Source organism: Phyllostomus discolor, chromosome 5 (assembly GCF_004126475.2).
Source record: "Phyllostomus discolor isolate MPI-MPIP mPhyDis1 chromosome 5, mPhyDis1.pri.v3, whole genome shotgun sequence".
In the NCBI taxonomy this organism is placed as follows: domain Eukaryota; kingdom Metazoa; phylum Chordata; class Mammalia; order Chiroptera; family Phyllostomidae; genus Phyllostomus; species Phyllostomus discolor.
In genome coordinates, this window is record NC_040907.2 from 114,713,527 (window position 1) to 114,738,545 (window position 25,019).

Consider the following 25,019-nt stretch of genomic DNA (forward strand, 5'->3'; position numbering starts at 1 on the left):
GGACATATCGGTGAAAATATTGCTGTGTGGATATCTGAGATTTTCCTGCCTTTGTTCTCCTCTAGGACTTTTATGCTGTTACAACTTATATTTAAGTCTTTCCCCATCTTGAGCTTATTTTTGTGTATGGTGTAAGTTGGTGGTCTAGTTTCATTTTTTTGCATGTAGCTGTCCAGTTCTCCCAACACCATTTGTTGAAGAAGCTATTTTTACTCCATTTCATGTACTTGCCCTCTTTGTGGACTACTAACTGACCACAGAGACTTGGGTTTTTTTCCTGGGCTCTCTATTCTGTTCCAGTGATCTATGTGTCTGCTCTTATGCCAGCATCAAACTGTTTTGATTACTGTGGCCTCTTAATATATTTGATGTCAGGTATCCATCCTACTTTCTTCTTCTTTCTCAAAATTGTTGCAGCTATTAAGGGGTCATTTATGGTTCCATATAAATTTTCGAAATATTTGTTCTATATGTGTGAAATGTGTCAGTGGTATTGTAATAGGGATTGCATTTAATCTATAAATTATTTTGGGTAGTATGGACATTTTGATGATGCTAATTCTTCCAATCAATGAACACACTTTCATTGTTTATGTCTTCTTTAATGTGTTTCTTCAGTGTTGTGTAGTTTTCTGAATACATGTCTTTTACTTCCTTCGTTAGGCTTATTCCTAGATACTTTATTTTTCTTGTTGCTATATACAATGAGATATTTTTCCTGATTTCTGATTTTGATATTACAATATTCAGTTTCTGAATATTGACTTTGTATCCTGCTGTTTTGCCAAATTCACTTACTAGGTTGAGTAGTTTTTTGGTGGAGTCTATGGGGTTTTTTATGTACATTATCATGCCCGCTACAAATAATGACAGTTTGGCTTCCTCTTTTCCTTTTGGATTCCTTTTACTTCTTTTTCTTGTCTGATTATTATGGTTAGGACTTCCAATACTATGTCGAATAGGAGTAGTGAAAGCAGACATCCTTGTCTTTTTCCTGATTTTAGTGGGAGAGCTTTAATTTTTGCCCTTGAGTATGATATTGGCTGTAGGTCTCTCATATATGGCCTTTATTATGCTGACGCATGCTCCCTCTACTCCCACTTTGCTGAGTGTTTTTATCATAAATAGGTGCTGTACCTTATCAAATGCTTTTTATGCCTCTATTGATATGATCATGTGATTTTTGTCTTTCCTTTTGTTTATGTGATGTATCAAATAATAGAACTCTTAAAATAATAGAACTCTTGCTAAGGTTTTTGCCTTTTTTATTTTACATTTTTTTGTAATATTTTATGACTCTTTTTTTGGTATTTCTTTTATTTATTATTCCCTGCTTTCTTCTCTGTTCATATTTTATATTTCTTCCCAACTCTGATCATAGTAGTTTTGAGAAATCAATATGGGTTCTGTATTGATTAAATGTTATTAGCTTACTTATTTGTAGTAGAAATCCCCATTTCCTTTGTGTGTTTTCCTGCCTTTATTTTTCATTCTGAAACAATAATCTGATGCTTCCTGCTTGTCACAAGTTAGAAAGGAAATTTATACTTCTACCTTCTTTGCATTCATACTTTAAACCAATGTTTTAGACATTTCTATTTCTAAATACTTTTTGTCTACCTGTGTTTTTATTGTTGTTGTTATACTTCTTTCCAAGATGTAGAATATATATGATTTTGATATTCAAGTAATTTTTCATATATTTATGTTTGCTGATGCTATACTTTTTATGCTCCATGATTTTGTGGATTTTAAAAAATGTTTAATATTATATATAATGTTTTCATTTATCTATACACACATACCAATGCACACCCATATATCAGAGACTTATGACAAGAGGATGTTTTATAATTAAAACCAACATAATCAAAATTTTAATGATATTTTACTAGGATTTATATTTCTATACTTCCTTAGCCCATGGTGTATATTTAATAATGAAACTTTTTTCATCATAGCTACATCAGAAACACAGATAATGAATGGTATTATTAGCTTCCCCATGTATAAAACTGTTTATTCTTAAGATTAACTCATTTCTATTTCTGAAAATATTGGTGAAAAGATACTCAGAGCAATATTCTCATTAGAAAACACACAAAAGTCTGTATGAAAGAAAAATAATATCTATACTCATATAAACATTTCTATACCCATAACTACATATAAAATTAATATCTTTAAATAGAAATTCCTCAGTGGCTAAAAATTAAGTTTGAATCTGGAGATGTAACATGTCTGCTGTGAATAACACTAGTCAATAATGGCAAAAGCTGGGTTTTAATATATACAGGAGGACCAAAGACAAATGTGTTAGGTCTATACAAAGTGGTGTTTTAAACTGGAGGTCTTTCATCTGAGTGAAGTGCTTCAAAACCATTGACTTATTCTTAGCTTTTGGTAAATGAAGAAAGAAAAGCCAAGTCCAGACAATGTGGTGATTCAGTGTACTTGACAATATGTACAACAGAAACAAAAACAAATGCCACATAAAAGGACTGGCTTTAGACCCAGGCTTTCTTTGTATTTCAGTAAAGTAAAGTGACAATGGAAATCAACTCAAAATTTTAAAAAAACCCAAGACCCATGAAGAAACATTACCATATGGAGGAGTCAGTAAAAATAGCAACCTGCTAAATTGGACCTGAAAAATGTTCAATTATTGATGGTATCAGGTATAAAAAATAAAATAATTATATATATGTATAAGTATATAGAGGTATAAATATATAGAGGTATAAGTAAATTATCTTAGTTTATTCAAGTTACTATAACAAAACATCACAGACTGAGTGGCTTAAAAACAACAGAAATTTATTTCTCACAGAGCTGGAAGCTAGAAGTTCAAGATCAAGGTGTACTGGCATTGTCATATTCTGATGAAGGCCCTCCTCTGAGTTGCTGATTATGGAAGGGGCTAGGGAGCTCAATGTTGTCTCTTTTAGAAGAGCACTAATTCTATTTATTGGGCACTTCAGAAGGCCCCAAATCCTTATACCCTCACATTGGGCATTAGGATTTGAACATATGGATTTTAGGATCTATATGTTCAAACCACAGCAGGAAAAAAATGAGTTGGAAATACGACTAATAAACAAGATAGTATGGATTTTAAATAAAGTACATTTATTAAAGAACTATACTTTCTTGGAATGAAAAAAAATGTTAAAGTTGTAATTATAGACTTATTACACTTTTGTAGCAGATTAAATAGAGGGAGATAAATTAGAAATCCAGACAATTGAGAAATTATCCAGAATGCATCAAGAGAAAAACTTGTGAATATGAGTTAGAAATTAGTATATATAAATGAGAGGGTGATAAATTCAAACATAGCTCTAATCTGATTTTCAGAAAGATAATAGAAAGAATAAAGGGTATATAACTTTTTGAAAATAAAATGGATGAAAATTTTCTTTATTGAAGGTCACCAATTCAGAATCCCAATGAGCACTAAGCAGAAAAAGTGTATACTGATATATTATAATGAAACTGCAGAACTCCAAAGAAACCTAAAAGTCATCAAAGCAATCACAGGGTAATGCATTTCCTATAAATGTACTTAACATTTTAACAGCCACATTAGAAACCAATAGAAAAAAATAATAACTTGAAAATGCTAAGAGAAACAGTTGTTTTTGGATATTTAGGACTTTTTTGCGTCGATGAATAAATGCAAATTATTTGACTACAAGTAACAAAAGCACATATGTTCTATCCTAAGGGGGGAAAACATTTATTGCAAGGACTTTAGGGTGTTTATAAAACTCAAGTAGAATAGAGTTTGAAAGGAACTTGAACCAGGTACTAAAAATAGAGAGAGAACCATAGCCACTCTCTCATTTTCATTTTCATTTTTTCTTTCTCTCTGCCCCCCCAGCATGTCCATGAATGACCACACAAATGTTCTGTGCATATTGATTTTAGATTTCCAAATAAATTTTAGCAAATAGATGAATTCACAAATGTGGAAGCCATAAATAATGAGGATCAATTATGTAATTTACTCTCTTTTATATCTCATGTTTTTATGCATATACTCTTTTTATACATAGAATCCTTGCATATACTTTTGATCATTGTCAAAGATCTATGACAATTTTTCTCTTTTCACTAAACTGTGTAAAATGTCAGTCATTATGTTAACATTTTGGGCATTGGATGAACCAATATTCTGCATGGTGAACTTTTTTTTCCTATATAGAGGAGAATCAGCTGAATATATGATTCTTATATTATCACTGTGAAATTTAGTTTAAATTTGTTTGGATTAATATTAATTACATTTTACTATACATGTAAGAACAAATGACTTAAAATGGAATGTAGCCAATTATGTAAAACATTATAACTGCTTATTTCTATGTTACATTTATTCAGCATATTTTCAATTGTGTTTATTTTCCTATAACTGATTTTATTGAAAATACTCTCTAAACTTTGATGAACCACTTTAAAGTTTAATCCATCCTAATTATAATGAGAAGATTGGCCCTTAATAATTTTCAAGCCCAAGCATCTGCTTTAAAATTTCTCAGTGACCCTGGAAAATAATGTATAGTGTGCTCCCATTAATTCTTACTCATGGTTTGCAGTAAGAGTGGTGGCACAGAGAAGAGTTTTGTCATTAGTAAAATTTAGATATCACCATTAAGGTATAAATATAAAAATTATTTATCATGGTCAGGTTTCCCCTAATTTAATTTATTTGTACTTGTATTTTTAAAAATATTATTATAGAAAGTTTATAAAAGAAAGGAAGAAGTCACTCATGGAGACATAATTACACTTAACATTTAAGAATAATATCACAATAACTATGTATGGGGCCTAGTAGATACTTGAAGCATCAGGGGACCACTGTGTAAAGTACATGATTTTCTAACCACCTTGCTGTACATCTGAAACTAATACAGAATAGTATTGAATGTAAACTGAAATTGAAAAAGATTTTAAAAATAATAACAAAATATATAGTTTCAAATGGGGAATGTAAATGATTATAAAATGTAATATACCACCAACAAAAGAAGTTTTTCTTTTCAAAATCACTACTCAGTTGCATAGTTTATATTAAAATTTGGAAAAGACCAAATTTTCCCATTAAAATTACTAATAAGAGGAATTCTCATTAAAATTCTAATAATTAAAATCAGTATAACTTAATATTAATCAGAACTTGCTGAATCAATTAGATGTAAAGGAAGAAATGTTAGACAATAAATTCTTATTTATTTGTTATAAAGAAAATGACCAATAATTTGATAATTTACTCATTATATGTCTATATATATCTATATCTATAGATATAGATATATATCTATATACATATATACATCTATATACATATCTATATACATATAGACATATATAGATATATCTATATATATAAGAAACAAAGAGATTATTTTAAAAGATTGCAGTATTAAAAGGATTTAGTGTATGGTTAGAAAATAAGGGTGGAAATAAGAATTGTTTAACATCTGTGACAGCAATAATGAGCTAGAAAATAAATGAAAGTAAATGAAAGAAAGTATAATAGTTATAATATCAACTAGATGTATTTTGAAATACACATACTGAGGATTAACTATTATCCAAAATGAAAAACCCAGACACATCAGGGTCCTGAAAGTTGGAAAGCAAAGCTAGGGTAAAAGAGAGCAGACCTAGAAGCCTATTTCCTGGGTTCAAACCCAAACTTTGCCATTTATTAGCTCTGCTACCTTAGTCACATTACTTAACCATTCTTTCCCTCAGTTTCCTCAACTCTAAATAGCAGCTATTGATAATACCTACCTCATAGGGTTTTATAAGGTTTGAGTGAGTTAATATCATGGATATATTGATAAAACACTGCCGGAGTATAGTAATGTTATAACTGTGTCAATTATTCATACTGTAGGTAAAGCCTGAAAATCTTGATCCTTTTCAAATAAAGCTGAAGGTTAATACCAATATTCACAATGAAGTTCAGAACGATTTTCCTTGGAGCTCTAAACATTTTTTAATCAAATAAATTAAAAACATGTATAAATAATAATGAAAATAAATGACCAGATATGTTTATTGTTATGTGCTATTAAATGCAAAATTAGATATAAGAGTAAGACACTAGAAATATTAACAGATATATAATCCTGGACCTTCCAATAAGATGTATTATAACATTAGTGTTACCAAATACCATGGATTTAAAACTTGATACATGTCAGATATTCTAATAGGTTTTTAAGCAGAGTGCACCAACACAACCAGGCAAATAATTTGCTACTGTCCCATTTTATAAATAAGAACACAGAAGAAAATAAGGGGATGAAATAGTTTGTTAGTAGTTGTGTCCTAACAAAGGGCAAGAAAATATTTTAAGTATGAAATAATAAACTAAAATCATATTATTACATGCTGTATTATATTTTATTAAATAGTTTTAAAGTAATGCAAATAAATCTGGATATCTCATGAATCAGGCATGACCTAGAGTTTCAGTTCAATAAACAGCAATCCAATGCATAAAGCTTTGATGAATAATGTCAGCCTTGATATGATTTTTCTTTAGAGGTCTGTAAGCAGACTCATCAGAAAGCAAAATAAAATAGAGGATGTATTAGGCCTCTTTGCACCTTCCCTCTCTTCAGCTCGTCTTTCCCTCATCAACACCACAACTCCTCCACATTGCCTTTTTTTTCCACCATGGTATTATTGTGTTCCCCACATTTTCCATATCTGGGAGATGCTCTGTTTCCCTGATCTGATATCATCTTTTAATGTAATCAGCAATCCCTCTCCTTCTCTTCACTCAAATTTCAACCCCTAAGTCTGGTAACTAAAATCTATTTCTTTTCATCACACTCTTATTTAAATTTTCTCTCTTCTTTGCATAAAAATTGTAAACACATTTCAATGTCAGCTCATAATCATCCCTCACATGATATTTTAATGACATATGAAACTTTCACTGTGTGAATGTTTACTATTACATCTAATTGGTTCTCAGCTATTGAAAATTTGGTTTTTCACGTTTTTTATTACTACAAACAACTATAAAACAAATAGCCTTGCAGTTAATTATGTTAAAATTTGATCATATGCTTAATTATTTCCTTAGGATAAATTTCTAGTTAATTGAATTTTTGGTTCATTGTTTATACATATTGTTAAGGCTTTTGATGCATACTCTCAAATTACCCTGAAGATAGTTTATACACATTTAAATTCACTCAGCAGAGACTGAGGGGTAGTAAAAAAAATCTCATTGTTATTTTAATTTGCATTTCACAGTAAGATGTGAAATTGTTTAATAACTTTACACTTGCCAAAAATGTAGCCAGTTGCCTTCATAACATTGGTTAATTAAGCCAGTTGAAATTGAAATTATAAAAACACAGCATGGTGTATATATACATATATATACACACACATAGAGTGTATATTTCGTATACCTTGACTGAACATACAAATGCACACATATTTTGAATTGCTAGCTGATCACTCAGAAAAACAAATGAATAAATGCCTAACTCATATTTACCACACAGTGATGTTTTTATGTGTATTTCCAAGTTAATGAGTGGTTTGTGTAATAAATTTAGGAGAGCAAGATCAACATTTTCCCAGATATTAAAGAACAGAATAAAATATATCTCCATGTATATGTTTTCTTGGTAACAGGTAAAATATATTTCTTACTGTGATCTGTGATTAGAAAAGTTTGAAAGCCACTGATATAAACAATCTATGAAATTAACTGTACTTATAAAACATGTAGTGATCTTTGTGTAATATGCTTATATACAATAAGCACTTGTACATATTTTATAAGTATTATGATCATTACACATATATGTATTATGTGTATATCATGATCAGGAACATGTAAGGCTTTTTAAATGAAAATATATTTTCTGATATATGTATATAATAAACCTTTACCATGGGCTTTATCACTGACTACTTCCATAAAGAGGTGATCCCTCCTGAACTTAGGGCTTTTTGGCACACTCTCTGAAAAAGCTGGTTTCTATTTACTGAGTCCTGCCTCACAGTAAGTAGAGTTTGTGAGGCTAGGCTTATGCATTCTATCACACACAACTGCTCATGGGCATAAATTGAAGTTGGCAAGTCTCTTATATACCACTGACCCTCCAGATGAGACATAACTGTTCACAAGAGCAAAAGTTGCAAAATTCTCCTCTCTTAAATTTAAGGCTTTTACCTTGATCACAGGAAGAAATTCTTAGTTCAAAGAGGGATAAAATAGGAGGAGTTTCAGTGTTTTCTTTGAATTTGAATTTATGTAAATCATTGATATTATAATTAAAATATAAATTCTGCATTAATTAAGCATTCAGCACATGATGAATGGATTACAAAAGTTACCCTCATTAATTAAAGGATCATGGTAGAACCAAAGCTGGAATAATTATGATGACCCCATGCAGAAGCACTGGGAAAATGCCTTCATACACCATTTCAAATAATCTTATTAAAAGAAATATACTGCTTTATGCGCCAGTGATCTTCAAGAAGTATTTGAGTATAACATAGAGAGCCCTGCATAATCAGACTGTTGGCAGCGAAATGGCACCAGAATGTTATAGGTGATTGGACCCTGGTTCACCAAACTTGGTACCTGAGTTCTGGCTTAAAATAAAATAAAAATTCAGGGTCAAGACTCAAGCGACAAGAAAATATTTATTTAGAAAGGCACAGAGGTAGAAGAAGTGAGCCATAGGAGAAAACATACCTGGTGGGTAGGGATGGGGAAAGGTATGGGAATGCTCTACAGAAAGAGCTTCACTGGTTTCTCTATCTTAAGGGCTTTTCAGGATGGGGATATTAGGAGAGGCCCCAGGGGAAGATCTCAGTAGAATATTCATCAGCTTTCCACGTATGTCCTTTCAGAGTTGTGGTCTTTGCTAATTGGTCAGTGCCAGGGCAGGAGGTCATTAGTCAATGCTGCTGCCCCTGAGGTCAGCCGTGGCATCACTTGTCTGGTTTTGCTGCTTTTCTGAGCTTAGAGCTACAACACAACTGAGGCCTAGATGTTATCTTTAGGGGTTAATGCTTAAATGAGTGGCCATGTAAGGGCCCACATGTGAGTTGTGTGGGGACACTCTTTGGCCACTTATTACCCTTCCAAGGAATCTACCATATTACCATCAATATGCTAGGGGAGGAAAGTTTACCCTGGGGATAATGTCCTTCTTTTCCCAGTTTTGCCTTTTGATAGGCATGTGAGGCTCCCTGCCCTCAGGACCTATGTACCTGGTCCATCATCCTTGCTATGCTCATGTGTGTCTAACTGCCTACTGCAAGACCACTATTTACATCTTTATTTCTAATTCTGGTATTTTGCTCCCCCATAATCATGTTTAAGTTATAATGTAAAATTCTAATTTTATGAGAAAGTCTCACTTCCATTACATATTAAATACATGTATTTGGTTCTTTCCTTAATATTACAATTGCTAATATCCCTCTTTTGATTGGGAAAGCCAAAAGCTCTGTATTTTCTACAGAATGCAGTAATTAGCTATTTACATGTTTCATATTGATATACTTATTTTCAGAGATACCTTCTGCTTATATTACATGGTTTTGATTTTCTTATTTTGGAAAAATAAAAATCTGTCTCACAGCAATTTTAATTTAAATTTTAAAAATGAATCATCGTGGTACATTTATACAATAGAATACTATGCAGCAGAAAGAAAGAAGGAGCCCCTACCTTTCATGACAGCATGGATGGATTTGGAGAGCATCACACTAAGTGAAATAAACCAGTCAGTGAAAGGCAAATACCATAAGATCACACCCATAAGTGGAAATTAATCAACAAAAAAAGCAAGCAAGCAAAATATAACCGGAAACATTGAATTAAAGAACAAATTGACAGTTACCAGAGGGGAGATTGGAGAGGCCCATGAGGTCCTAGAATATACACAAATCCACTCACCTGGGAATCAGCACCTGAAAAGGCACAATCTATTTGTGAGAACCGAAGAAAGTTACCGAAAGTGGGGTGAGAGCTGAGTAAGCACCATTGTTCCCTCTCTGACCCTTCCCCCACATACAGTGCCACAATGAAGCAAAGAGGATTGTTCTGTCCTGGAGAATGCCTAAAGCTCCACCCACTAAAATGTAACAGATGCACTGAGATAAAGAAATATAGCCCAAATGAAAGAACAGATCAAAACTCCAGAAAAAGAACTAAGTGATGAGGAGACACACAACCTATCAGATGCAGAGTTCAAAACACTGGTAATCAGGATGCTCACAGAAAGGGTTGAGCTTGGTTGCAAAATGAAGGAAGAAATGAAGGCTATACAAAGTGAAATAAAGGAAAATATACAGGGAACCAACTGTGACAGGAAAGAAACCAGGACTCAAAACAATGAGTTGGAACAAAAGGAAAAAATAAACATCCAACTGGGACAGAATGAAGAAACAAGAATTCAAAAATTGATGAGAGATTGAGGAACCTCTAGGACAACTTTAAACATGACAACATCTGAATGACAGGGGTGCCAGAAGGAGAAGAGGAAGAGCAAGGACTTATTGAAAACTTATTTGAAAAATAATGAAGGAAAATTTCCCCAATCTGGCAAAGGAAATAGACTTCCAGGAAGTCCAGGGAGCTCAGAGACTCCAAGAAATTGGATTCAAGAAGAAACACAAGAAGACACATCATAATTAAGTTACCTAAGATTAAAGATAAGGTGAGAACTTTAAAAATAGCAAGAGGAAAGAAGAGAGTTACATTCAAAGGAATGCCCATAAAACTATCATCTGGTTTCTCAAAACAAAACAAAAACAAAACAAAACAAAACCTTGCAGGGAAGAAGGGGTTGAAAAGAAATATTCAAAGTCAAGGACCTATGATCCAAGATTACTTTATCCAGCAAAGCTGTCATTTAAAATGGACAAGCAAATAAAGTGCTTCCCAGATAAGGTCAAGTTAAAGGAGTTCATAATCTCCAAGTCCTTTTTCTCTGAAATGCTAAAGAGACTCATCTAAGAAATATAAGAAGATCAAAAACTGTGAACAATAAAATGACAAGAATCTTACAACTATCAACAACTGAACCTAAAAGAATAAAAACAAAAACTAAGCAAACAACTAGAACAGGAACAGAATCACAGAAATGGAGATCACCTGGAGGGTTGTCAGAGAGGAGGGGGAGGGAGGAGAATGGAGGAATAGGTACAGGGAATAAGAAGCATAAATAGTAGATACAACATAGACAGGGGGAGGTTAATAGTATAGGAAATGGAGAAGCCAAAGAACGTATATGCAAGACCTATGGGCATGAACTAAGGGGGGGTGAGGCAGGTGAAAGGGGGCTTTCAGGGGGTAGGGGGATAAAGGAGGGGAAATGGGACAACTGTAATATCATAATGAATAAAATATATTTTAAAAATAAGGGGAAAATCAGATTTTTATGAAACCACAAAAGACCTGAAATAGCCAAAGCAATCCTGAGAAAAAAGAACAAAACTGGAGATATAATACTACCTGATTTCAAATTATACTACAGAGCTAATAATCAAAACATCATGGTATTGGCAGAAAAACAGACACATAAACCAATGGAACAGAAATGAAAGCCCCAAAATAAACCCACATGTCTATGGACAAATAATTTTTGACAAAGGAACCAAAAATACACAATGGAGAAAACAAAGCCTCTATAATAAATGGTGCTGGGGAAATTGGAAAGCCACATGCAAAAGACTGAAACTAGATTACAGTTTATTTCCATATACAAAAATTAATTCAAAATGGATTAAAGTCCTAAATGTAAGAGCTGAAACAATATATTACATAGAAGAAAACATAGATACTAAATTAACGACTTTGGTCATAGAGAACCTTTTATGAATTAAACCCCAAAAGCAAGAAAAGTAAAGGCAGAGTAAATTAATGGGATTATATCAAATTAAAAAGCTTCTGCAAAACAATAGAAAGTGACAACAAGATAGGCAATCAACTGAATGGAAGACGATATTTGCAAATGACAGCTCTGATGAGGGGTTAATATCCAAATATATAAAGAGCTCATAAAAGTCAACACCAAACAAACAATAATCCAATTGAAAAATGGGCTGAGGACCTGAACAGACACCTCTCCTAAGAAGATATATAAATGACCAACAGATGTAAGCAAAGATGCCCAGTTCCACTACCTACTAGGGAACTGCAAATAAAAACTACAGTGATATACCATCTCACACCTGTTAGATTGGCTATTACCAACAAAACATGTAGTAACAAGTGGGAGACACTGTGGAGAAAAAGTAACCCTCATTCACTGTTGGTAGGAATGTAAACTGACACAGCCACAATTAAAAACAGTATGCTGGTTCCTCAAAAAATTAAGAGAGTTACTATATGACCCAGCAATCCCTCTTCTGGGTATCCACCCAAAAACACAAAAAATTTATTCATAAAAATACATACACACCTATGTTCATTGCAGCATTATTCATGGTGCCCAAGACATGGAGACAACCAAAGTGTCCTTTGGTAGAGGATTGGATAAAGAAGAGATATATATACACACACACAAACACACTATATATATACTATATATACAATATATATACTATACATAGTATATACTATATATAGTGCATATATTATATACATAGTATATACACTATTAATGTGTGTGTGTATGAATGTATAATAGAATTCCACTCAGCCATGAGAAAGATGAAATACTGCCATTTAAAACAACATTGATGGACCTTGAAAATATTATGTTAAGTGAAATAGGTTAGTTAGAAAAATACCAAGAACCATAAGATTTTACTCATACCTGGGTTATAAAACTGAAACTTATAGACACAGACAACAGTATGGTAGTTACCAGAGGGAAGAGAATGGTGGAGTGGCAAAAGGTAAAGGGGGCCAAATATATGGCGATGGGATGTGACTCGACTTTGGGCTGTGGGCAAACAATGCAGTATACAGATCATGTATCATTGCAGTGTACACTTGAAATCTATATGAACTTATTAACCAATGTCACTGCAATACATTTAAAAATATATCATGTGAGAAATATTTGTTGAATTGATATGTGTAGAACTTGTATGAAGAAGCACTTATGCAGTTAAAAGGATAAAATTATCATGATAAGTTCTTCAGTCTTGAGCTATGGCTCTTTTGTTTTTTTCAAGACTTGATTCTTCTTTTTAAAAAAGAAGTAAGCTACTATCAAGTACAAGATAAATTCATGTACCTCTAGACCCATTAGACAATAGATGTGAAACAAGCAGGCTAACATCACACTTTACTCACTAGCTAGAAGGGGATTTCCAATGGCCTATCTGCCTGAGAGTCTATAATCGCAAGGTTTGTTCAGGCTAAGTCACAGAGAAGCCCTTCAATATTATACATGTGGTTGGGGCTGATAAAGAAAAACAACCACCCTGTTGATAATTAATGTCAGAGTCTTTGCAGTTGTTAATGATATCTTGTTGACAACTCCAAGCATGTTAGACATCTATGAAACATAGCTTATTCTAGGGCAGGGAAAGTTGTGAACAGAAATTCTTAAACCAGGGCTATGAATAGAAATGAAGGGCAGAGATTTAAGAAATCCCTTATTTGTAAGGGAGTGTGATGGATGTTGAGAGAGTCAATTAGTCTTGCATATGCATTCAGAGACTATCTGTTATGAGAGAGATGACAACTCATCAGTTAGTCAGTAATTGAGAATTTGATTAGGTAATCAATAATTTACTACCTTAACTGTTCATAAAATATTTCTTTGCAAGATCTTAAATGGATTTTGAAATTACTCATGTTAATTAAATTTCTTTCTTAGGCAGTGCCTAGAAAATCATAATATTCCTTTATTACAGCAAACTAAGAGCTATTTAAAGAGAAAGGCCACTGCACAGAGAAAAAAAAATGTTACATATTGTGTTCTTAATTTGTGAAAAATTGTACCACATAAATCAAATTTTTATTACATTTTGTAACATAACATATCTCTTAATGAAGAACCAGATTACCCCTCAAAATATATCTTTTTAATTCCCTTCATATTCAAATTATGTTTTTAAAAATGTTATCTTGGTTTTGAAGTTTAAAACAATGTAGGGTAAGTACGTATTGTTTTCAAAAGTCTAACTTGTCACCTGTGGAAACCAATATATTAACATACTAAAATTTGCATTTTATAAAACACTCTTGGAAATTACCTAATACAAATATTAAATATCAATTTTTCAAAACTAAAAGATGCATCAAACATGGAAACAACATACAATTCTGCATGATTTTAGAGGTAGGAATAGAGAGTTGAATTATTCCTTCATTCAACAAATATTTATTTGATCAATATAGTGTCATGCACTGTGCAATATGGGTGCTGCCTCTATGGAAGTTTTATTTTTTATTGGTGGAGATCAATATCTTTTAGACTCCTTATGGAAAATACAGGATACAAGAATTCACTGTGATAGAGAGCTACCTATGCCTCTTCTTCTCTGCATACACTTGGATAACATTTTTCATTCTCCCTTGCAATTAGATGTGACCAAGTCACTGAGATCTGGACAGTGGGGCATGAGAAGCAATGATCATTCCTGGCCCATGATAACTTCCCACATGTGCACCTTTATGTTCTTCCCCCTCTACCAAGAGAACACAAATGATGATAAGTCCTAAGACATGAAGGATTCTGGAACTCAAATTCATGGAAAAGTGGAGAGCATCTCACTAACAAGAACTTTGTGTTTGTTATCTGAGAAAAAATACCCGATGTGTTATCATGATTTTACATTTTGGGGCTGTTAGAGCATTTTAGCCTACCCTATATACTATAGTCATGTGCGAGGGTGACCCCCAAGGAAAGAAATTATCTTCTGGAGGGCAGGCCCCTTGTAGTACAGGCTTATTCCACTAGGTAAGTGTTCTAGAAGCTCATCTGTTTCAGTGTACCAGCTGGCATTCAGCTTCCATGAATTTTTTTGAAGACTCTTTGAATGCATTTGCCCATTACCTTATGGTGAATCATGAGTGCACCTGCCCACACTGTGTTGTGTTCAGCAGTTTTTGACCACAAATGGCATGAACCCCCTGCCTCACCCTCTCTCTTTACCTGATATCACCCTGATCAATTTTCATTTGTTTACCAGGATAAAAAAAAGTCCTCAAAGGGAAATGTTTTGCCAATGTGGAAGAGGTGAAACAGACATAAACAAAAATGACAGAGGGACTAAAAGACATCAAAATCAACCAGTTCAAAAACTGGTTTGAACAGTGGAAAAAAACTCTCAACAGTTGTATCACATCAAATGGAGAGTACTTTGACAGTGACTGAAGTTCACACATATAAGAAGAAATACACAATTTTTATACAAAAATTCCATTTTTGGGTCCCCCACACCTTCTATATATACTGCATGGTTTTTATATACAGTTCCTCCACTTAGGCCTTCTGTCACTTAGGACAATTGTGACATTCTAATTTACTTCAGAAAGTATGGCTAATATATAAGCAGCCTATATGGTATTTGGGAAAATGAAAGGAATTTATATATGTACAGAGATATAGCACCCCTGGTAAATAAATAAAGACAGTTGGCTACTTTTATTATTGCTTCTCAGAAAAACCTTAAGAATCTGAGAAGAAAGTTAAAGTGGACACATGATGCTACCAAATGACAACTGCTCCCATAATCTTGGGCAGGTTGACTGGAGGAGATAGGATCAGGAACACCTGATCTGGTGAGAAGGCTGACAATCATACCAACCTCTTCACTAAGTGCTATAAAGTCTTCTATTCACTGAGGATCCTATATTTCAAAGATTATCTAAAATGGTTATATTCATAAGGAATAAACTCCAGTGGTACCTGGAGAGACACAAACTGTTCTAAAGAAAGTAATACAAATATCAACGGAGAAAAAGAACAAGTAAAAGAAAAGAGTAGGAGCTTGAGAAGAAGGAAAAGATGACCTGGGCAGCAGGAAAGCCACACAGAGAAGCCACTTGAAACCCAGAATCCCTCCAGGAAGGGAGAGAATTCAGTAGTCACAGGAATCTGGATGGTACAGCATCAACAACTATGCTGTTTCTTCCCCTGCCCTATCAGGGTAGAAGAACTAGGAACATTTTTGAGGAGAAGACCAATATGTGTGAACATTGTTATACACATTTTAACTAGTCAGAGAACTGTGAATTCATGGATGTGTCTATGATGCTACCTACTTTTGCCATGGCAGGTACAGTTACAAGGAAGGGGAACATTTGACACCCATCTTGAGATAAATAATAAACTGTCTTATAATGATTACATAGGTTTATTTAATACTTATTCCCTCAAAAGTAACGTTAGGTCCATAGAATATAAATGGTTTTACAGTGTTCTCTTTATTAATTTTTATTTAAGGAAGCAAAACACTTAAAGAAATTTTCTTTAACCATTTGACAGCATTTATATGATTCACTCTGGTTCTGGAAAATCAAACCAAATTTTTATATTTCTCATTTCTATTTGACTAAAATCATTCTAAGTGTTTGTAATGATTATCTTCCTGATTATCCAGATCTTGTTATAACAGGTTTTCCTTGTAAGAACTAGAACTCTTACAGACTCATGTTAGAGAAAAATGAGAAAGGGAGGTAAATGGGAAGTGGTGAGAAGCTCTGGTGGGAGCTGCATTTACACAGATGGTTAAAATTATTGACCCACACATTGGCTTTGAAGTGCTGATTTTTAAAGAGGCAGGGGAAGCAGGTATGTTACTTTTTATCCAACAGCATTTGATTTCCTTTTGAAGCACCACTCCTCTTTCATCTGATATGGATCTCAATTACGTGAGGTGGACATTTGACCACAACAGAGCAAATCAGAGTCAGCTGGGGTTTTGCTTTAACCATCAAGAAGAGGGTCCTCCTTCTCTTCTGAGACATATAGGTCTAATGGCTACATGAGCTGAGATGCTTCTGAAAATATTTGCTTGAAAACAAGTTCAACACAGAGAAGAGCAAAGTCAAAAGAGGAATAGAGTGAAGTTGTATTTCCATGAAACTGACTTCCTGGAGCCAGCTGTCTTCGTGTCTTGATTGCATCAATGGTTCTCACAGTGTGGCACCTGGAGTACAAGCATCAGCAGCACCAGTGAAGTTGCTAGAAATACAAATTCTCAGAATTTATCAAAAACCTATAAAATTAGACTTTCTGGAGCTTGGGCCTAACAGTTTGTGTTTGAACAAGCTCTCCAGGGTATCCTGATATCTGTTAACATTCGAACACCCCTGCATTACATGATTTACTGTGCTTCATTTGCTTATTTAATCTCATGTATATATGAGATTAAAAATGATATTAAATATATATACTTACATATCTATATATCTATGTCTATATCTATATCTATCTATATCATCTATCTATATGTGTTAGATAACATCAGCAATCCTTGTTTTGTATCTATAACACTCAGAGCTCCAGAAGTTGACCACATCCAGGCTCAAGGCTGGATACTTCTTATTGCCTCTCCTCAAATGGACTATGTATATGCAGTGCAAACCAATGTTCATGTGGGTGGAAAGGCACCCCAGCTCATATTTTCACTTCTTATGGTGGGGCTTTCTCCTGACCCTGGTTGTGTGGCACTGGTGCCAGTTATCCCAGGAGATGCCCATGGCTTGAGGCTGACTGGAAACAGAAAGAACAAGATGCTCTCCACTTACAATTGCATTTCATTTACTTAAGAAACTTTTAGATATGTTTAATTAAAGAAACACTGATTTTACAGATGTAGACAGTGATTCAAAGAGAATAATGCTTCAAACCTATATTCTCTACAACCTCACTTCATTCTCAATTACCGATGGATATGTAATGTAAAACCTCTAATATAAATGTGTTGGGGACCACTCTGTGTGGTTTCAGAGACTCTGGCCCTGCACGAGCAGGCCTTGAAAGAGGCCAGTAAGTCTCAACTAGAAAGCAAGTGATGTAGGGGATAGCCATGACCTGATGCTAGCACAGAGGGTTCCCATTGGAAATCAGACCTGCTAAATACATTGTATTCTTTGAAGCTTGCTCTGCTTTGGATAGCCCTGCTGATATAAACCAGATGATTAAGTTCAAAGCATAAGGAGTGAACTCCTTGCATCATGAAATACACCTTTACAACCATCTGGTGTCAGCATGTCTCACAGACCATGACCTGAGACAATCTCTGTTTCTTCATTTGTTATCTATAGATAATATTTGTTTTCTATAATTGTAGCCTTTGGACATTGATCGATAAGCTATGTATGCATGTTGTATATCCCTGCACATACTGATCCCAATAAAAGTCCTTTTGGAGAAGGGCTTGGGGCATTCTCCACTGAAGGGAATCACCACCCCCTTTCCTGCCAGAACAACAGATTGTGTTCAGGACAACTTATTCTCATCCATGGGGGCTGGGAGAGCTCTATGGAATGGGGCATACCACATAAATGCCCTTAGAAGTACCAGAATGAGCACATACTGTCAGGTCTTTTGTATCAGGTTAAGAAGAAGGTCACTAGGTGTTTTCTACCAAGGGAAGTCAGGAAAATGGGTGGGACATAATGGATACAACATGACCCAATCTGTATTTAGAAAAGCCCGTACTGGCATGAACAGATTGAAAGACACTAGGGTCAAGAATACACCAGTCAAGTGAATCCAACTATTAACACCAGCAATATTCAAATGAATGAATGAGTGAGTAAAATAGAAAAAGAATGCTACCTCCTTTTTATTAGACATTTTTTGGAGGTAATGTAAGGAATTTGATTTGAATTTCTTACAACTGTAAGCTCCACATTCTCTCTCTATTGGACAGGGTCAGGGTAGTGTCTAGGAAAATACTTTAGTTCAGTGGTTCTTGAAAGAATGGAGTGAAGCTTAGGCTGAAAAAGCAAGAAGCAACCATATAAGTAGTGAAAGAAAGAGGTCTCTTAGTTTCCTTCATGATTTTCCACTTCAACTTCTCAACACTGCAAGGCAGAAAGAGGAGATTCCTGTTCCGGATGAGAGCTGTATTCCAACTTTTAAGTACCAAAGGGACACTGGAAGATGACATAACATAATGATATAACAGTTAAAAAAAGTCCATAGGAGTCAAAAGCAGGGGTCAATTGGAAAGTGAAATTGGCATGTATTCTCCCTGGACACAGCACTGATGGGATAATCTTATAACAGATTTTTTTGCCAATCCTTGGGCATTATGTTTGAACCTATAAGCTTTCCATTTCAGTATCATCTGTTTCTTCTTTGTAAAATACAAGCAGAATTGGAGAGGAATCATGGAGATAAAAAAGCCATTAAAAGTCTTCTGGTTCTTCTTCATAACCTTGGATTTAGTAATGGATCCTTAAATACAATAACAAGAGAAAAAATATATAAATTGGACTTTATTAAAGTGAAAATATTTTTTTGCATTAAAGGACACCATTAAGAAAGCAAAAAGACAACTCACAGAAGAGGAGAAAGTTTATTTAAATCACATATATGATAAGGTTCTAGCATCAAGAATGTAAAAAAGTCCAATAACTCAACAACAAAAAAGAGAAATAAACTGAGAGAAAAAAATAGGAAAAGGACTTCAATAGCTATTTCTCCAAAGAATATATACAAGTGGCTAACAAGCATATAAAAAGATAGTAACATCTTTAGTCATTAAAAAATGCGAATCAAAATCACAGTGAGATGCCACATCAAACTTCTAAAATGCTAGTGGGAATGTAAAATGGTACAGCTACTGTAGAAAACACTTCCATAGTTCATCAAAAAGTTAAACATAGAATTATCACATGACACAGCAATTCTACTCTTTCATATTTACTCTCAGAAACTGAAACAAATGTTGAAGCCAAAAGTTGTACACTAATATTCTAGCAGGACTGTTAACCAAAGCAGAAAGATTGAAACAACGCATATGGCTGTCATTGTATGAATACATAACCAAAATGTGGTATATTCATACTTTGAAATTATATGGCCACAAAAAGGAATGAAGTACTCATACATGCTATAACATGGATAAACATTGAAAAGTGAAAGAAGCCAGACACAAAAGACCACATCTTATATCCAAAGAGACAGCAATCAGGTTAGTGCCTGCCAGTGTGGTTACAAAGAGATGGTAATGGAAAGTAACTTTTTAAAAAATTTTAGTTGTTGTTGCAGTACAATTTTCTGTCTTTTATTCCCATCCCAACCCACCCATCCAACCCTCCCGTCTCCCTCCCATTTCCACCTGCCCCTAGTTTTCATCCATGTGTCTTTATACTTGTTCCTGTAAACCCTTCCTCTTTTCCCCTGAAATTCCCCTGAAATTCCCTCTCCTTTCCCCTCTGAACATTGTCAGACTGTTCTCTATTTCAGTGTCTTTGGTTATATTTTACTTGTTTCTTTGTTTTGTTCCTTAGGCTCCTCTTAAAGTGACTTTTTAATGGGTGAGGAGTTTGCTTCTGTGGTGATTAAAATAATCTAGAACTAGATAGTGGTGATGTTTGCATTTATATTGTGACTAAACTAAATGTCACTGAATTGTATATTTTAAATGGCAACTTTTGTCATGTGTATTTTATGACACACATGCACATACACAAAAAATCTTTCACGTAGGAAAAGGATCTTTTTATTTACATAGAAAGTAAACACAGTAATTACCTGACACCTCAAATTCCCATGAAATGATAAAATAATAACCAGCTGTCACCTGAACCTGCAGCATAATTTGCTCCATAAGAGAGGAATTCCAGAATTTAAGAACTCAAAGTATAAGACCTGTTGTGATACCTGTCACTCATTCTCCTGAGATAAAAAGAAAACCTTATCTTTTACTTGGGAATGTAAACAAATCCTCTCTTGGGGAGAAGAGAAAGGTCTCTATTCCAGAATGTAAGCAATTAACTCAGAGGAGATAGAAAAAGAAAACACACTGACTGGCTTATTTCACTTAGAATAATAGTCTCCAGTTCTATCAATGCTGTCACAAAAGGTATAAATTCCTTTTATCTGCTGCATTGTATTCCATTGTGTAAATGTACCAAAGTTTTTGAATGCACTCATTACTGATGGGTCTTAGGCTGTTTCCAAATCCTGGCTATTGTAAATAGCACTGCTATAAACATAGGGGTGCATAGGTATTTTGATATTGGTGTTTCACTATTCTTAGGGTATATTCCCAGCAGCGAAATCTCTGGATCAAAAGGCAGTTCCATTTTTAATTTTTTGAGGAAATCCTATACTGATTTCCACAGAGTCTGCACCAGTCTACATTCCCACCAACAGTGCGTTAGGGTTCCCTTTTCTCCATATCCTCCCCAGCACTTGTTGTTTGTTAATTTATTAATGATCACCATTTTGGCATGTGTGAGGTAATCTCTCTTTGTGGTTTTAATTTGCATCTCTCTGATGGCTAGTAATGTTGAGCATCCTTTCATGTGTCTACAGGCCCTCTGTATGTTCTCCTTGGAGAAGTGTCTGTTCAGGTCTTATGCTCATTTTTTAATTGGATTTTTTGTCTTCTTGGTGTTGAGTCATATGTGTTCTTTATATATTTTGGAGATTAAACCCTTGTCCAATATATCATTTGCAAAATGTTCTCCCATACAGCTGGTTGCCTTTTCATTTTGATGATAGTTTCTTTACACATTCAGAAAATTTTTAATTTGATGTAGTTCAATTTGTTTATTTTTCCTTTATTTCCCTTACCCTAAGATATGTATCTGTAAAAATATTGCTTTATGATATATCTGAAATTTTACTACTCATGTTTTTCACTAGAATTTTTATGGTATTATGACTTATATTTAAGGTTTTTTTATTCATTTTGAGTTTATTCTAGTATTTGGTGAAAGTTGGTGGTCCCCAAATAGCCTCAGCAATCTTGAGAAAGAAGAACAAAATTGGAGGGATCATAATACCTGATATCAAACTATATTACGAAGTCACCATAATCAAAACAGTGTTACTGGCATAAGAACAGATACATAGACCAATGGAACAGAGTAGAGCCCAGAAATAAAGCTATGTCTTTTTGGTCAATTAAAATTTGACAAAGAGGGCACACACATACAATGCTGTAATGATAGTCTCTTCAATAAATGTGTTGGGAGAACTGGACAGGTACATGCCAAGAAAAATGAAACTAGACCATCAAGTTACACCATACACCAGAATAAACTCAAGATGGATAAAAGAAAAAAATGTCATATGATCTCACTTATAACAGAAATCTAATGAGCAGAATAAACAATGAGCAAAATAAAGCCAGAGGCATAGAATTGTTACAGGGTGCAGCCAAGAGGGGGGTCCCAAATAGGGATTTGGAATGGGGCCAGGGTGTTCAGGAAATATTAGGATGTCCTCACAGCACCCCTACAGGTGTGGGTTGGGGGAAGGGACACATGGAGCAGGGACATTGAGAGCTGTTTTGCATAGAAACAGCTTTGCAGCTAACTTCTGGTGTGGTCATTTAACATATCTATAGCCTTTAACTGGTTGCATAGATATGTTAAATAGCTGTGGCCATGCTCTGAGCCAGGGGAATGGAAGTAACTTCTTCCCAAAATGTAACTGGGGGCAGGTTTCCCGAGTTACGGTGCCTGAGTGGGAGCTTGGAGAAGATTGGCTCCATGACATGGGGCCATGCCTGTCCAGACTCAGGGTGGCAGCCCAGTAAAGCTGGAAGGATATGAGTTCTGGCATGTGTAGCCAATTGTAGGAGGAGTTGGAAATGAGGCTTCAGAGGAAGATTGGCACCGAGATTTAAACTCAGATGCAGCAGCCATTGAGAGGAGAACCATTCGGTCTTTAGCAGAGTGGGGACTCCTGCAGCCCTGCGAGAGAGAATCACCATGTCGCTTTAGCAGAGAACTGCCACTCGGCTTTGGCAGAGTGGCGACCCCCCTGCTTGCAGTCATTAAGGAGAGAAGCACATAGTTTTGGCTGACTGGGGACACCTGTGGCCCTGGGGGAGAGAGGACCACGTGGCTGGAGTGGTGGAAAGAGGACCACATGGCTGGAGTGGTGGAAAGAGGACCACATGCCTTTGCCAGAGTGGGAAACCCTGCAGCTTTAGAAGGGAGAACCACCACCTGGCTTTAGCAGAGATGCCGGTGACACAGCTGATGGTGCAGGGTACCCAGGGAGGTCTCCCAGCCAAGACAGATTACTGGAATGAACCTGATTACTGGGAAGAACCGGGGGCTGCCTGAGCCAAGGACTTCTATTTCTTTTCCTGAGATATGGTACCCCAGACTGGGCAAAGGGGGAAGGAAGGACTGTATGTGTTTGTGAGTGTTTTAAAAGACTTTGGGATTTTGATGAAGGCATTAGGTCACTACTGTAAGTCTGTATAGCATTAAATAAACATTCCCTTTCCTTTTCATGAATCTCTGGCATTGAGAGACGTCTTTCCTCTGGCAGCGGTCATAATGAACCTGGAGGGTTCCTTTTGGGTAATAGTATATTGTCCAAGGCCCCCCTTGTTGTTTGGCAACATAATGACATCAAATCAGTTCCTAATATTATACTTCCTTTTTATTTTATCATCAATCTCTTATTTAATAAAGTATAAAGCTTATTTTTCTTCAAACTTTTCCTTTCCTGCTCAAAGAGCAATGCAAACATCTTATATAATTCTCCTTTGAAATCTGGCCAATATATTCATCTTTGAAAATTCTGGCCCCAAAATGTAAGTTTTGGCTGGGTTCTGAGTTAACTAAAATTGTAAAGAATACAGAGAGGCACTATACCAGAAGAGATTTAACAAACATACCACTTGGGTCAGAAGAACTTTTCATAACTCAGTCACTACTCTCTGTTGTCCACTAAATAGTCGATGTTAATATTACATGGCAAATGTTTAGAATTCAGAATTAATATACTAAATAGAGAATTATTTTCAGAGTCCTTGATTGCCTGTATGATATTGCCTTTATTGTATAGGGAGAGAGAAACTATTATAAGCTCTGTCAGCCATAAGTGAGGACACCTGATATTTTTGAATGAGTTTATTATAATTTGAATGATGATGCTTTCCTTGTGTGAACTCCATTTTTTCCATTCTGATCTTAGGCTTCTTTAACTTGGAAAGAAGAGAGAGCTCTTTTCAGGATGTAAACAACAAAGTACTATTAATCTAGGCCCAAATCCTGACCCAGATGCTTCTCCTCTTCAAGTAACTGAGTAACCCTATTAATGTGATGGAAAACAGACAGAGATGGTGGTCAGGGCCAGGGCAAAGCTTGCACCTTACAAGGCAGCAGACCAGTTACGATAATTTAGTCTAGATACAAAGAGGTGAGAAGCACCGTGATTGAAGCATGCAGAACCCTGATATGTATAATAAGAACTACACTCTCCACTGTCTGGCCTGTAATCATATAGTAATGCAGTCTTAGGGACCTGTGGTAGCAAAGTACTTCTAGGTCACTTATTAGTTCTTCTCATACCATTAACTTTTTCAGTAATTTACAGGCATGAAAAATGATAGTAAATGTTTCAGCCATCTTTAAAATAAGAATGAACAGGTATACTGGGAGAGGAAGTAGGTCTGTCTTTAGAGGGAGACCATGACTTACACATATTGAATACATATTATATACCTGGTGGCCTAGATTGGAAACTATAGTCATTTGGACATTGCACTGTATTCTGTTGGTAACAATTCTTTTTGAGATATTAGGTGGTGAAGATGTTTATGATTTCACCTAAGTGGAGCAAAAGATATGCATGTAAATCCTACCTCCTTCAAAATGTAGGAGAAAGGTTGCAAATGAGGACTTTAGGACCGAAAAGCATTGCCAAGACTCTAAGATCAACACGTACACATCCTCCACACCCAGTAGTAGCTTTCACCCTTCACACTCATAGTAGTTTCAGGAGTTACCTCTTGAACACTCTTTATTAAAACACCACAGTGGAAAGGCCCAGTCTGACAATAACAGCATGGAATCTTAATACAATGCTGAGGTAGTACAAATACTGGTTGAAGCA